This window comes from Polyodon spathula, chromosome 12 (genome assembly GCF_017654505.1).
Source record: "Polyodon spathula isolate WHYD16114869_AA chromosome 12, ASM1765450v1, whole genome shotgun sequence".
Taxonomy (NCBI): Eukaryota; Metazoa; Chordata; class Actinopteri; order Acipenseriformes; family Polyodontidae; genus Polyodon; species Polyodon spathula.
In genome coordinates this window covers 20,761,492-20,775,777 of record NC_054545.1, presented here as the reverse complement: position 1 = coordinate 20,775,777, position 14,286 = coordinate 20,761,492, and positions in this window count along the sequence as shown.

The window sequence follows — 14,286 nt, the reverse complement described above, 5'->3', positions numbered from 1 at the left end:
CACAGTTTGGTTCCCAGCTGCAGTTTAATACATTTACTTATACATTTTTATAAACTTAATAGATCACAAACTCAAAATATTTTAAAACATATAACTCTGTGAATAAATGTAGTACAGGGCAGCAACAAACAGGTACAGGAATGGTTCTATGCAATTATTCCCCTACACAGGGTCAATGCTATGGATGAGATCTGCCAGTCAGGGTGAACTGACACATGAATCAGGGTCAGAGGAGGTAGTGTAAGGAATTTTGTAATAGTTTTTGTGTTAGAACTGATTATAATACGTTATTTTGGGTTACAAATTGAACAAAGAAGCTGGGAGTGACATTTGGGGGTTTTGAGTTAAGGACTGTAAGGAAATGTAATAGTCCATACTCATATTGTTAGAATATTTGGAATGTATGGTACTTTCAATAGAGAGATATTGAGCAAAGAGTTATAGTAGGGTATCTTGCAATGCAGGGCCTGCCTCAATAAATTGCAGATTGACTAAAGAGAGGGCAAATATGACAATTTATGGGCATTTGTGAAGGTGGTTCTCTGTTCTGTTCTGCTTGGTTGCATGGGGGGATGGGAGAATCTTAGTGATAACAAGATGAGGCTTGGCAAATTGCCACGTACCCAAATATAGTGAGGAGGAGTCATAAATGACATCATTAAAAGGGTGTGTTTTGAAATCTACAAAACTGAAAGGAATCCATTATCATTTGCTCAGTTTTATCAATCTCACTGCAGCCCAGAGTGATGCGACACTGTTCAATACAATTGTCTATTCAACACTATACCAATAAACATATGTAGTCAACAAAACTAATATTGTTTATCAGTTTCATTATTTCTTACATTAATGACTGAGGATTGAACCCCCGATTCATGTGCATGTGAGTCTGGCTCCATCAGTGAGCAGACAGCTCGAGCCAGTCATCACAAGCTGAGTGTAATTGTAGCCTGATTGAGGCCTGGAGGTGCTTGACAGTGTGGTTTTAAAAATAAATCATATAAAAGTTTAATCAAAAGGAGGGACTTATATGTCTGGTTCCCTTGGCTTATACTGGAGGTAATAACTTGAAAATAGCTGTTGATTTATAGTAGGAACCATGTGTTCTGACCCCGTGTTGCAGAAGCATCCGGCCCAATTTAAGGTACAATTGAGGCTGGTGTGATGGGTGAGGTGTGGCTTGCGAATGGATTTCAAGAATTTAAAGAAAACAGAAATACATCTGTTTACCAGCAGGTGTCACCCACTGAAGATCGCATCACTACGGAGGACCAGTTATAGTAGGCCATAACAGAAATATTTTCACATTCTACTTTACATAAGAACATAAGAAAGTTTACAAAATGAGAATCTCATCAAGCAGCTTCTTGAAGGACACTGTTGTAGTAAGGGGGTCCAAACTGCGAATTGAACTTGCTGTGTTTCTCAATATGGAGTCCCCAACAATCATGACCTCCCTTCTTTTTGCTGTCTGGTCACCACTGTCAATAGGATTTGATCAAACCAACTAAGTAGATGTTGACCGTTATTTCAATAAGAAATGTTAATCAAAAATAAACAAAATAGCCTATTTCAAACAAACTAGATATTTTTGTTTGGAATACATTTTGGTGGTTCACTCTAAAAACAAAATGTAGGCTACGATTAATAATCATATTCAAACATTATGTCACAAGTGACGTTTTTTTTTGTTATAATTTGGCACTAAAGTAATTAGTTTTTTCTTTTGTTTTTACACTTACCTGTGGTGTTGTCATTGTGTTTGTGTATCAACTGTGGAATCGACTGATCTGAAACAGTTTTTCTTACTGTGTTATTTTGTGTTTGGTACGAGCACTTTCCTCATTTGGAGAAGCTCCCACCCCCATCAATTAGTGGTGGCGAATGGAAACACATGGGGGGGGGGGGGGGGGGGGGGGGGGGGGGGGTAAAAAGGACAGGCAGGAAGCAGGAGGAGATGGAGTGCAGCAGTTGCAGAGACAGGAAGCAGGAAGCAACAGTGAAGCAGGGAAAGGACAGCGGATTTTGGAAGATCCAGCACAAGGAAGAGAATGCAGATTCAAACAGAAAGATACTACGGATGAAAGAAAGAATTGGTAGGACTTTGTAAAAGAAACAGATATTGGACTCTTGTTTAGGGTAACTACTGGTGGTAGGTGGTTAACCTATTGATTAGGACTGGGTTTACATTTTGACTGTTTATTTTCCTGTTTTTTTTTTTTGTTCACCCTTTTTACTTGCTACACTATTCTTACACACCCTTTACTTTTGTGGATATTTATTATTTTGTTAATTGCTGCACAAAATTACATTGTCCTACACGGTTGGTGTTGGAGGGATCGTTTCAGGGTCGAGAGGTGGCCCCAGGAGACCACCTGTGGAGAGAGAATGTTTATACTCGCTGGTTCCATCTTCGAGGGTCCAGGGCCTTTATCTACGATTGTTTTCAGTGGTACAGAAAGTCACCGGCTCCCAGATATGGAGAGATACCAAGAGACAAAGATAGGCTAAGGGGAAGTAACCAACTGCAACACCAAAGTATAGGTGTCATCTTACTTACTGTTGATGGTGGTCCTGACAGCCTCCTTTTTGTCTATCTCTTTCTCCTAGACATCTTCGGGATCCTTATTGTCAGTTGGTGGCCAATCATAGGCCTTTCTCGGCAGGGAGGATTATCAGCATTTTGGCACTTGGGACAGCTAACGGCAGGACAGGTTTGGTCGCTTGCTCTGGGACAGTACCTGCCTTGGATTATGCACTCTTTACTTTTGGACATACTAGTTCAGCTAAGAATTAACTTTTTTTTTAGCTTTTACCCACGGGAGGGGAATACCCTGGTTTTGATTTTTGCATTGTCATGTGCTTGTTTGTTTTTTTTAATACTTTACCCTGTGGAGAAACAAATAAAACTTGTTTTAACCTATTCGGTTTTCCGGAGTGTGTGTGTCTAGGGAAGGTTATTATCATTTGGTCACAAAGGTCCTTGCCCTTTTCAAACACAAGGTGGCATAGTCAGTGCTTACTAATTGTATATTTTACTTATGGTTACTCCTGGTCATCCCACCTGTGACACAGGCAGGTTTTTGGTGCAGTCGGCAGGATCCCAGTTGGGCTGCACCCACACGATGGATTCTCAAGGGGCTGGGGTTGCTCCTCTGGTGAAAACCATCGTTATGCCTTGGTTTATGGGGTTAGCTTGGGTACCTAAATTCAATGCGCTCCCAAGGCTAGGAGAGGCTCAACAAGTGGACTTTTTGTGCGGTGCTTTAAGGGTACTTAAAAACAAGAAATGTTAGTACTCAAGGACTAAGAATGGGCAACCTGCGCATTAATTTGGAATGTTCTGGATGACTTGTATGAGGATAATGGTTCTGTGGTAAAATGTAACATGGACTTCTTTAAGGCCCGTCAACATAGAGATGAAACTATGGGGGCTTTCATACTCTGGTTAAGTGAATTACTTTCCAGATGACAATGACAGGGACCTGGAGCAGCGGCACAAGAGGAAGTACTGCGGGACCAACTTGTGTTTGGACTACTGCCAGGATCTAGTCGACAAGAATTACAGTGACAGGTACATTGAAACCCTCAAATTACACTTGCAAAAGTTATTCAAGAGGCTAAGATACTAGAAAGGGAGGAGGAGAAAACAGAATCTGAAGTGACTACCTGTCCTGTCACACTGCCTGGGCCCCCAACTCAACCTATGTTGAATATGGAAAGTTGGATAAATGACTTGAGCAGAACTAACAAGAGCACTACAGGAACAGCTAGGAGAATTGGATAGTCCCTCAGAGACGAGATTCATGGGCGGCCATGCCCTCAAGTTGCAGATGTTGTTCTTGTGTCTACTGGTGTTCCTGGGGGAGAGTCGAGGACGGACAGTATCATTCGCGGCCAAGCCAAGGTTGGGACGATCAAGGATGGCCCATCTGTGCGCAATGTGGTAAGAGCGGCCACCTTAGACAGAACTGTTCATGAAAGCGTCATCATAACTCTTTAAACTAAAATGCCTGGCCTCAATAGGGCAAGTGGACGGGAGAATTGACCAGGCATGGAGGTCAATTGAAGAGCCCATGATATTTGGAGAATGTCCAGGGGTGGAGGTACAGATTTGTGGGGTGAAGATACAGAGTTCGCTATTTACACTGTTTAGTAAGACTTTCTTTCAGAGATGGCTGGGCCAGGAATCAATGAGGGGGACTACCGACATTTCATGGCTGAAGCTACGCGCTGCTAATGGCCTGCATATCCCTTGTATAGTGTACACTGTCCTGGATTTCATTATTGAAGGAAAGTTCCAGATTGAGGGATAATTATTGTGGAGGACAATAACTTGAGCTCAGAGAAGGGGATCCTGGGGATGAATGTAATCAGCCACTGCTGGGGAGAGCTATTTGGAGGAGCTGGCCCTAGATTTAGATGTTTTGAGTCAGTTGTGTTGACGAAAGCGAGGGATGAGTGGAATAAGGCATTTGCTGTTTGCAGGCGAGTGGAACGAGAAGAGGCCCCCGATGGGAAAGTGGGGACGGCCTGCCTTATGTAGCAGCAACCAGTCCAGATACCCCCATAGAGTGAGATGGTGGTGTGGACACAAGTGACCGAACACCCGGCCCGTTTGGAGTATTGTGCTATGGTAGAAGCAATAGAGAGTGATGTGGATTGGCAAGTGGCCTGTACCCTGCCTTGGGTAAGACAGGGAAGGATACCGTTGCATCTTTGCAACATGAACCCCTACCCTATTGAAGTTCCACCGCGCCTCTCTCTGGCTATTGTATTTAAAATTGATCTTGCAAATGTTCATAGTGAACACGATCGTGTATTGTAGTATCTTCAACCCAATGTGGTAGAAGTGGATGTTCACCCTATACACTCTTCTGTGGCTGAGGAGGAATCAAACCTGGCCTTTGAGGGAGATGGCCTCATGCCAGCCCAACTGAAGAGGCTGGAGGACCTAACGCAATGTTGGAAAAAGGTTTTCGCAATGCACAAAGAAGACTTTGGGCGGACTGGTGCCGTCTTCCACAATATCCCTACTGGGAGGGCCCCTCCTTCCCAGTAACGGTATAGACCAATCCCACAGAGTTTGTACCCAGAATTGAGGATGCTTCTACAGACAATGATTGACCAGGGAGTAGTAGTCCATGGGCAGCTCCTGTGGTTCTGCTAAAGAAGATGGTTCTTGGAGGTTTTGCGTGGACTACCGGAAATTGAATGCCCTGACACATAAAGATGCTTACCCACTCCCGCGGACCGAAGAATCCCCGATGAACCTTACTAAGGCCGAATGGTACTCCACCCTGGATCTAGCCAGTGGATACTGGCAGGTAGAAGTGGACCCCAGGGACTGGGAGAAGACTGCATACTACCCCCCTGGGCTTGTACGAGTTTGACCCCATGCCGTTTGGATTATGTAACGCATCCACAACTTTTCAAAGGTTAATGCAACGCTGCTTAGGAGGACAGGTAAATGTCTCACCTACTTTTGAAGCTCACCTTCTCCATTTAGAACAAGTATTTCAGAAGCTGTGGGATCATGGATTAAAAGCTACAACTGAAGAAATGCAAGTTGTTTCAAAGAGAAGTCCAGTACTTCGGACACCAAGTAAGCCGAGCAGTAGTAGCCACCGACCCCGATAAACTGACTGTTGTGCAGGATTGGCCCCCACCTTTCACCAAACGACAGGTACGTTCATTTCTTGGATTTGTTGGCTATTACTGATGTTTCATTCCAGCATTTGCTAAGAAAGCTGGCCCACTGCATGCGCTGCTAAGTGGAACAGCTGCCTTTGGGAAGAAGACAGCTACCGTAGAATGGACTTCACAGTGTCAGACCGCCTTCGAAGAGCTGAAGACGGGACTTGTAAATGCTCCTATTCTAGCTTACGCTGATTTTATATGCCATTCCAGCTATACACAGATGCTAGCTTGGAGGACTTAGGAGCTGTACTGGCACAGGTACAAGATGGACATGAAAGGGTGATTGCGTATGCTAGTCGTAGTTTACATCCTGCAGAGAAGAATGATAGGAATTATAGTTTTTTTAAATTAGAGTTTTTGGCATGAAATGGGCAGTTGCCGAGAAATTGAAAGATTATTTGTGGGGGGCAGAATTTACGGTGTTTACGGATAATAATCCTTTAGTACATTAGATACGACATGGCGATGGATGGCACAATTAGCTCATTTTACTTTTTCAATTAAGTATTGTCCAGGAATGGCAAACCGCAATGCAGACATTCTTTCTAGACTTCCCGGAGAACGTGAGACTCAGGTTGCCCCGTACAGATGGAATCCCAAGGTGGACCCAGACTACTTCCAGCCATGTCCAGCTTCTCATGGGCTGAGTGGCAGAAAAGGGATCCCACAATTCAGCTAGTAGGAACATGGCAAGAATGGAGGACCCCCCCCCCCCCCCCAGGTTCAGGCTCATACAGTGGCACCATTGGAAGCTCGGAGGTTACTACAAGAGTAGGCCCGGCTTGCATGGAAGGAGATGTCTTGGTAAAAAGAGAGACAGGAACAGTGACCGGAAAGGTGCAGCTGCGGATTGTGGTCCCCTGAATCCAAGGCCATCAAGTTTGGATGAAATAACATGAAGCTTTCGGACATCTTGCCAGTGGGAAGATCCTGGCGATACTTCGACAGTGGTTCTACTGGTATGGCATGGCCAAAGGAATAGCCCTAGTGCACCTGCAACAAGGCCAGGCTGGAGGCGAGAGCCCCCCTTGTCCCCACAGTCACTTCGTATCCCCTGGAAGTAGTAGCGATTGACTATCTTTCTTTAGGTAAAGTGTGGAGATACTTACCCTTGTGTTAGTTATGATTGCCCTTTTTCCTAGATTTGCCTGGGCTATATCGACGAGAGATCAGACAGCCCAAACCACAGTGAAGGCCTTATGGAAAGCCAAAATCCAACCCTTTCAATGCCCAGAACATATCCACTCTGACCAAGGGGCCACATTAGAGTCAGAAGTAATGCAGGAGTGAAGTATGGGTTTCGGAAAAGCTGCACCACCCTTACCATCCCCAAGGAAATGGGTCATGTGAAAGACTTAACCAAACCCTTCTGTCCCTTTTAGCATCCCTACCAGAGGATTAACAATAGCATGCCTATAATAATGCCTATCATAATTTCGTCCACGAAAGTACGGAAATGCCTTTTACGTGATGTTTGGACATCATGCCCGCCTTTCTGTAGACCTAATGACTGGAGCCAACTTGGAACCCCCAGACATTGCGGGGATGGGTTCATGCCCACCATAAAACTCTGGAACGATCATATAACACTGTGATAGGAAATGCACAGAAGCAACATCGACGAGATGAACAATGGTATAATCCGTGGCTTCAAGACACCCTACTATTACCAGGTGAGCAGATCCTGGTAAGGAACTTTTAGCGAAGAACCTGGGATAAGTTAGCACCCCAATGGAACCCTAACCCCTTTGTGGCACCTCTGTCTAGAAAACCCTGTCTACCGAGTGCGGCCGAAGCATGAGGAAGGACCCAAGAAGACTATTCATCGGAACAATCTACGGTTGTGTCCATGGGCGACATCCCCCCTGGATCCCACCGAAAGGTCTCCAGAACCTCAGATCACAGGTATTCTTCCCATACATGGGATGAGACCTTTCCTAATGCCCATGTGACTGCCAGTAATCGCACCCCCGCCTGAGCATCCAGATCAATCTAGTCCCGAGATAGAACTGGATCAGGACTTTGAAGACATGCCTGCTTTGGAAAAAGCATAGCTCCACTAGTGGAACCATTACGGAGATCCGAGCCACCCAATCTAGATTAATTAGAAGCCCGAGCCTAACGGGACGACAGGGATTTAAGTGGGAGGGAATGTCACAAGTGTTGTTTCTTTGTTATAATTTGGCACTAGAGTAATTTTTTTCTTTTGTTTTTACACTTACCTATGTTGTTGTCATTGTGTATCAGCTGTGGAATCAACTGATTTGAAACAGTTTCTTTCTGTGCACTGTTATTTTATGTTTGGTATGAGCACTTTCCTCATATATAGAAAAAAACATCTGTGTCTGCCCAAAATTACACAGTTGATAGAATTTAGAAATAAGTATGTGAGGCGTGTGAGTAAAAATGGATTTTCCAGACAGTGATTTACGTGTAAAAATTAAAATTTTATTTAATATTACACGGAAAAAAAAAGAAAAATAATAAAGAAGGATGTGAGGGAGGGAGTGCTGGAGTAATCAAAAATAAAGGAACAGAAGCCTCTTAGTCCTCTACGCGCTCTGCTTAAATCCAAAAATAAAACCAAAAGGAATAAAAACAGAAAAGAGCCAAGTTAGTCCAAAACACAGTCCAAAACTCCCACGTACTTCCCTCCAGCCTTTTTTTTCCCCGCCTCTATTCCTTAGGACCAACCCCGAACACAGTAGCACGTTCCCTTTAGTATGCAAACCCCGCCCCGGTAGTCAGTGGATCACCAATCCCAAACTGACAGGTATCCTTAATTTCACTTGACTCCAGTGGCTGGAATTTACATACTCGTACTTCCGCCCCTCACCAAGGTGCCGCCCCTCAAAAAGATGACTTTTGTCATGGTCACAAGACCTTGGTAAGGGAAGTCCCGAGTTGGTTTGATGCCTTCTACTGTTGGGAGGATGAATTGCAGACCGAAACCCCTTTGACTCATCACATATCCCACCCCTCAGAGTGGAGCCGAAGGAACACTCGGAAACCTCTAACCCCTCCTTTTCCCCTCCCTCCCGGGAAAAAAAAATCAGCGTTTTGATGTAACTTACCCGCACGATGCCTTATTTGAAAGGCGAAGGGTTGGAGCGCCAGGTACCACCGCGTAATCCTAGCGTTTGAATCCTTCATTGTGTCTAACCACTTTAAAGGGGCGTGATCTGTGATGAGTACAAAGGGTCGTCCCAGAAGATAGTATTTTAAGGACTCCACCGCCCATTTTACTGCCAGGCATTCCTTCTCTACCACAGAGTACCTTTGTTCTCTCGGCAGTAACTTCCGACTAATATATAATATCGGGTGTTCTATACCATTTTTTTCCTGGGACAGAACCGCCCCCAGACCAGTCTGTGATGCATCGGTCTGAAGGATGAACTCTCGGCTGAAATCCGGGCTTACTAATGCTGGGGCCTGACTCAAATTAGTTTTAATAGATTCAAAGGCTGTCTGACACTCTGCACTCCACTTAATTTTATTTGGAGCGTTCTTTTTAGTGAGATCAGTGAGAGGGGCGGCTATAGTGGAAAAGTGTGGAATAAAGCGGCGGTAATAACCAGCCAATCCCAACAATGATCTCACCTGGGTTTTTGTGGTAGGTACCGGTGAATCCAACAAAGCCTGGACTTTTGAAACCAACGGTTTCACTCTACCCTTACCCATTATGAAACCTAAATATTTTGTTTCTTCTTTTCCAATAGCGCACTTTGCCATGTTCGCTGTGAGCCCCGCCTTCCTCAGAGACTGTAGGACGGCTTTTAATCTACTCAAATGTTCTTTCCAGGAAGAACTGTATATGACTACATCATCGATATATGCAGCTGCATACTCTCGATGAGGTTGTAATACCCTGTCCATCAGTCTCTGGAAAGTTGCGGGAGCTCCATGAAGTCCGAACGGCATAGTACAAAATTGAAAAAGACCATCTGGGGTTGAGAATGCCGTTTTCTCACGAGAGGCTTTTGCTAATGGAATTTGCCAGTATCCTTTCGTCAGATCCAAAGTTGAAATAAACCGAGCTCGCCCCAGCCTGTCTAAGAGTTCATCTACCCGAGGCATGGGATATGCATCAAACTTAGAGATAGCATTCACCCTCCTAAAGTCTATACATAACCGTAGTGACCCATCTGGTTTGTCTATTGGTACAATTGGGCTACACCACTCACTTCGGGAAGGTTCAATTATCCCAAGTTTCAACATACACTCCACCTCCCTCCGGACAGAATCTCTCCGACTCTCTGGAATGCGATACGGTCTCTGTCTAACTCTCAGACCTGGCGGAGTGATAATAGCATGTTCAATCAAATGCGTTCTTCCGGGCACGTTAGAAAACACATCACCAAACATTTTGATTAAATTGCTTACCTCTTTGCGTTGATCAGGAGTTAATTGTTCCCCCATCAGAACCCCAGCTGCTGATACTGGCTCAATTGAAGGTCCATAGTCCTCTCCCTCCTGTTCGGGAGATATAAAATGGACCTCCCGTTCTTTCCACGGTTTGAGGAGATTAACATGATAAATTTGATTTTCCTTCCGACGCCCAGGCTGTCGGATCTCATAATTAACTTTTCCAATTGCTCGAATGACCTCAAAGGGACCCTGCCATTTAGCAAACAATTTAGATTCCGATGAGGGAAGCAACAACAACACTTTGTCTCCAGGTCGAAAGTTCCTAATTCTTGCATTTTTATTGTAGCTTTGCTGCTGCTTCTGCTGTGCCACTTTGAGATTGTCATGTGCCAATCGACCGACTAATTCTAAGCGATCGCGTAGCTGTAATACATATTTCACTATATTTTTAGAGTCTTTTGACTGTTCTTCCCAGCCTTCTCTTATGAGATCCAAGATACCCCGCGGCTGCCGACCGTACAAGAGCTCAAACGGAGAGAACCCCGTTGAGGATTGTGGTACCTCACGAACTGCAAAGAGCAAGTAGGGAAGCAGTTTAGCCCAATTACGTTTCTCCTGATCTACAAAGCGGTGCAACATATTTTTTAAAGTCTGATTAAATCATTCAACAAGCCCATCCGTTTGAGGATGAAAAACTGAGGTTCGAATTGAACGGATTTTCAATAATTTGTATAATTGCTGAATACAGCCTGACATAAAATTAGTGCCCTGATCAGTGAGAATTTCTTTCGGGATTCCCACCCTAGAGAATATTTTAACCAATTCATTTGCTACTACTTCTGCATTCATAGAGCGTAAGGGAACAGCTTCTGGATATCGTGTTGCGTAGTCCACTACTACCAGAATATACCGATATCCTGACTCTGCTCCCTCCAGAGGGCCTACTAAATCTACACCAATCCTCTCAAATGGTACTCCAATAATTGGCAGTGAGACCAGAGGTGCAGGGCGAACTAACTTAGGGGCAGCTAATTGACATTCCGGACACTCAGATACATACTTCCGCACAAGACCATAAACCCCTGGCCAAAAAAACCGGGCCAGAATTCGTTCCTGAGTCTTTTCAGTTCCCAAATGACCTGAAAATGGAATGTCATGCGCCAATCTCATGACTTCTGACTGAAAAGGCCTAGGAACCAATAACTGTTTTACAAGCTGTCCCGTCCCGGGAGCCCGGGTTATTCTATATAATAAGTGCCCAGATACAGAAAAATGCGGAAATACCACCGGTTGTCCTTCCTGCATATCCTTCCCCTCAACATATCTAACCTGTTTCCAAGCATACTGTAATGTGGGATCATTTTGTTGTTCATAGCCCAGGTCAATATCTCGGTCCCAATGATTAGGTACGCTGAGAGGAGTGTCTTTTATTATATGACCTTCCACATCAGTAACCTCGCAGCCCCGGTCACACTGAACACCTACTCCTTTACCCTGCCGTTTACAAGATTGGTTTACCTTTGAGTCAGACCCCTCCCCTTGTCGTCTCAGAGTTCCCTCATATTTTTCCACCCTGCGCTCTCTTTTTGTTTTTCTCGGGCGGATTTTAGGGTTAAACAGGTCGGATTGTAACGGGAAAATCTCGCCAATTGTTTTCTCCCGTTGCTTAGATTGTCCCCTGGTAGAAACTAAGACCATTTCCCGACCTAAAATACGATCAAAAAACGGCCAGTCTCTTCCCAGGAGAACAGGGTATGGTAAACATTGCGCTACAGCCACTTTAACGTAAGCTGAGTAATCATCTACAGTAAGTCTAACTTTAGTGGTGGGATAAACCCGAGTTTCTCCATGGATACATGAGATAGCCACTTTACCCTGTGGCTCCCAGGTTACCCCCTCCAAAAGAGCTTGTCGAATCAATGTTTGTGCACACCCAGAGTCCGCAAATGCATTAGTACTCTTATCCCCGACCTGTACTCTTAATTGATAAGGGCCCTCCCAACATTCCCCAGTGTTCTTACCTGTTACTGCCGACCAGGATCTTCTTGCCAGGTCTACCTCCATCATCGGACAATCCCTGGCTATATGTCCGGGCTCATTGCATCGGTAACAAACTGGGGTAGAAGGCACCAACGGGGTTTGCTTGTCCTGTGAGTCGGTGACTGACAGGTTAGGGGGTTTTTCTCTCGCCCAAGATGGGGCTAACCTCGACCTCCATGGTCTGAAGGTCTGGTTACCTCCTCTGGGCTTCACTGATGGGTTGGTCCTGGTTAGTTTAGGCGCAGGAGTGGGGTCAGAGGCGGCGCCTTCATTCGCATCCTCATAAGCCTCCGCCAGGATGATGGCCTTCTCGAGAGTGGTAGGTTGATTCCTTTTAACCCACTCCCGATTTCCTGGCGGTAGTATGGAGGTGAACTGCTCTATAGCGATCTTCTGCACCAGTTCTTGGGGTGTGTGTTCTTCCGGTTGCAGCCACCGGGTGCACTGATCCAGGAGATACTGTCCCGCAACCCGGGGCCGCACCCCCTTGGACAGCTGGTATTCCCGGAAACGGCGCCGGTATGTTTCTTCCGTGATCCCGAGGCGTGAGAGAATGGCTTCTTTTACTTTTATATAATCCGCGGCCTCCGAGGCCATCAAGGCTCTATACGCTGCTTGAGCGTGTCCTGTCAAACAGGTTGCCAATTTCATGGCCCAGTGTTCCTTGGGCCACCCTGCTGCTTCTGCCACTCTCTCAAAGGTGACCAAGAACGCCTCAGGATCATCTTCCGGAGTCATCTTCTGTAGCTTTGGTTGTGAAGAAAACATCCGGGCAACCGCTGTTTCCGCCGCTGGAGTCGAGATTTTCTCTACCAGCTGACCAAAGAACTGGGCGAGCTGTTCCTGGCGCCGTGCTTCCCTCTCCTCTCGCTTCTCCTCCTGCTCCCTAAACATCGCCAAAACTGTAGCTGGATCCATCTCCCACAATGACACCACGTGTGAGGCGTGTGAGTAAAAATGGATTTTCCAGACATGATTTACGTGTAAAAATTAAAATTTTATTTAACATTACACGGAAAAAAAAAGAAAAATAATAAAGAAGGATGTGAGGGAGGGAGTGCTGGAGTAATCAAAAATAAAGGAACGGAAGCCTCTTAGTCCTCTTCGCGCTCTGCTTAAATCCAAAAATAAAACCAAAAGGAATAAAAACAGAAAAGAGCCAAGTTAGTAAGGCCTCCGTTCGTGACACAGTCCAAAACTCCCACGTACTTCCCTCCAGCCTTTTTTTCCCTGCCTCTATTCCTTAGGACCAACCCCGAACACAGTAGCATGTTCCCTTTAGTATGCAAACCCCGCCCCGGTAGTCAGTGGATCACCAATCCCAAACTGACAGGTATCCTTAATTTCACTTGACTCCAGTGGCTGGAATTTACATACTCGTACTTCCGCCCCTCACCAAGGTGCCGCCCCTCAAAAAGATGACTTTTGTCATGGTCACAAGACCTTGGTAAGGGAAGTCCCGAGTTGGTTTGATGTTGGTTTGATACATACCCTCCTACTGTTGGGAGGCTGAATTGCAGACCGAAACCCCTCTGACTCATCACAAAGTATTACAGCGTGTTTTACCTTGCATGATTTACCACCTTGCTCGAATTTGTGCAGCAGTGAAAAAGAGTTCTGTCTGAATGAATATATAAAACCCAAAGGATCAATACAGCTGATCTTGAGATCCTACAACCAGAGGATCAACACAGCTGATCCTGAGAGCCTAATACGCTAAATAAACAAAGACAAAAGCAAAGAACATTGAGCATAATGTTGTGAAAGCCTTCAACCTGTCACAGTTAAAAAAACAAATGCTGTAGACATCAGATGTCCTGTGACTAAAGTAAAAAATAAAACCAGCTGCATGTTGAGAGCCTTGATAGTGTGTAGTTCTATAAAGCAGCAGCTGCTATACAATAACCAGGTCTGTTGCAATCCAATTCCCCTCAAAGGAACATTGGTCTGCTTCTGGATTTTAGATCTTCTTTTATCTTGCTTTATTTACTGTTGGTTGGACATAGAAGCTTGAACACATTTTTCTGGTGCTGAAAATATGATAGCAGCCATGTCAAAGCATAGAACTCTCCCTGGCAGGGATCTAGAAACAAAATGGCAGAAAACATCACAATATTTCATTACTACCCTACCAGTAATGTACACTCAATGCCCGATAGAGACGACAGCAATCCAGAG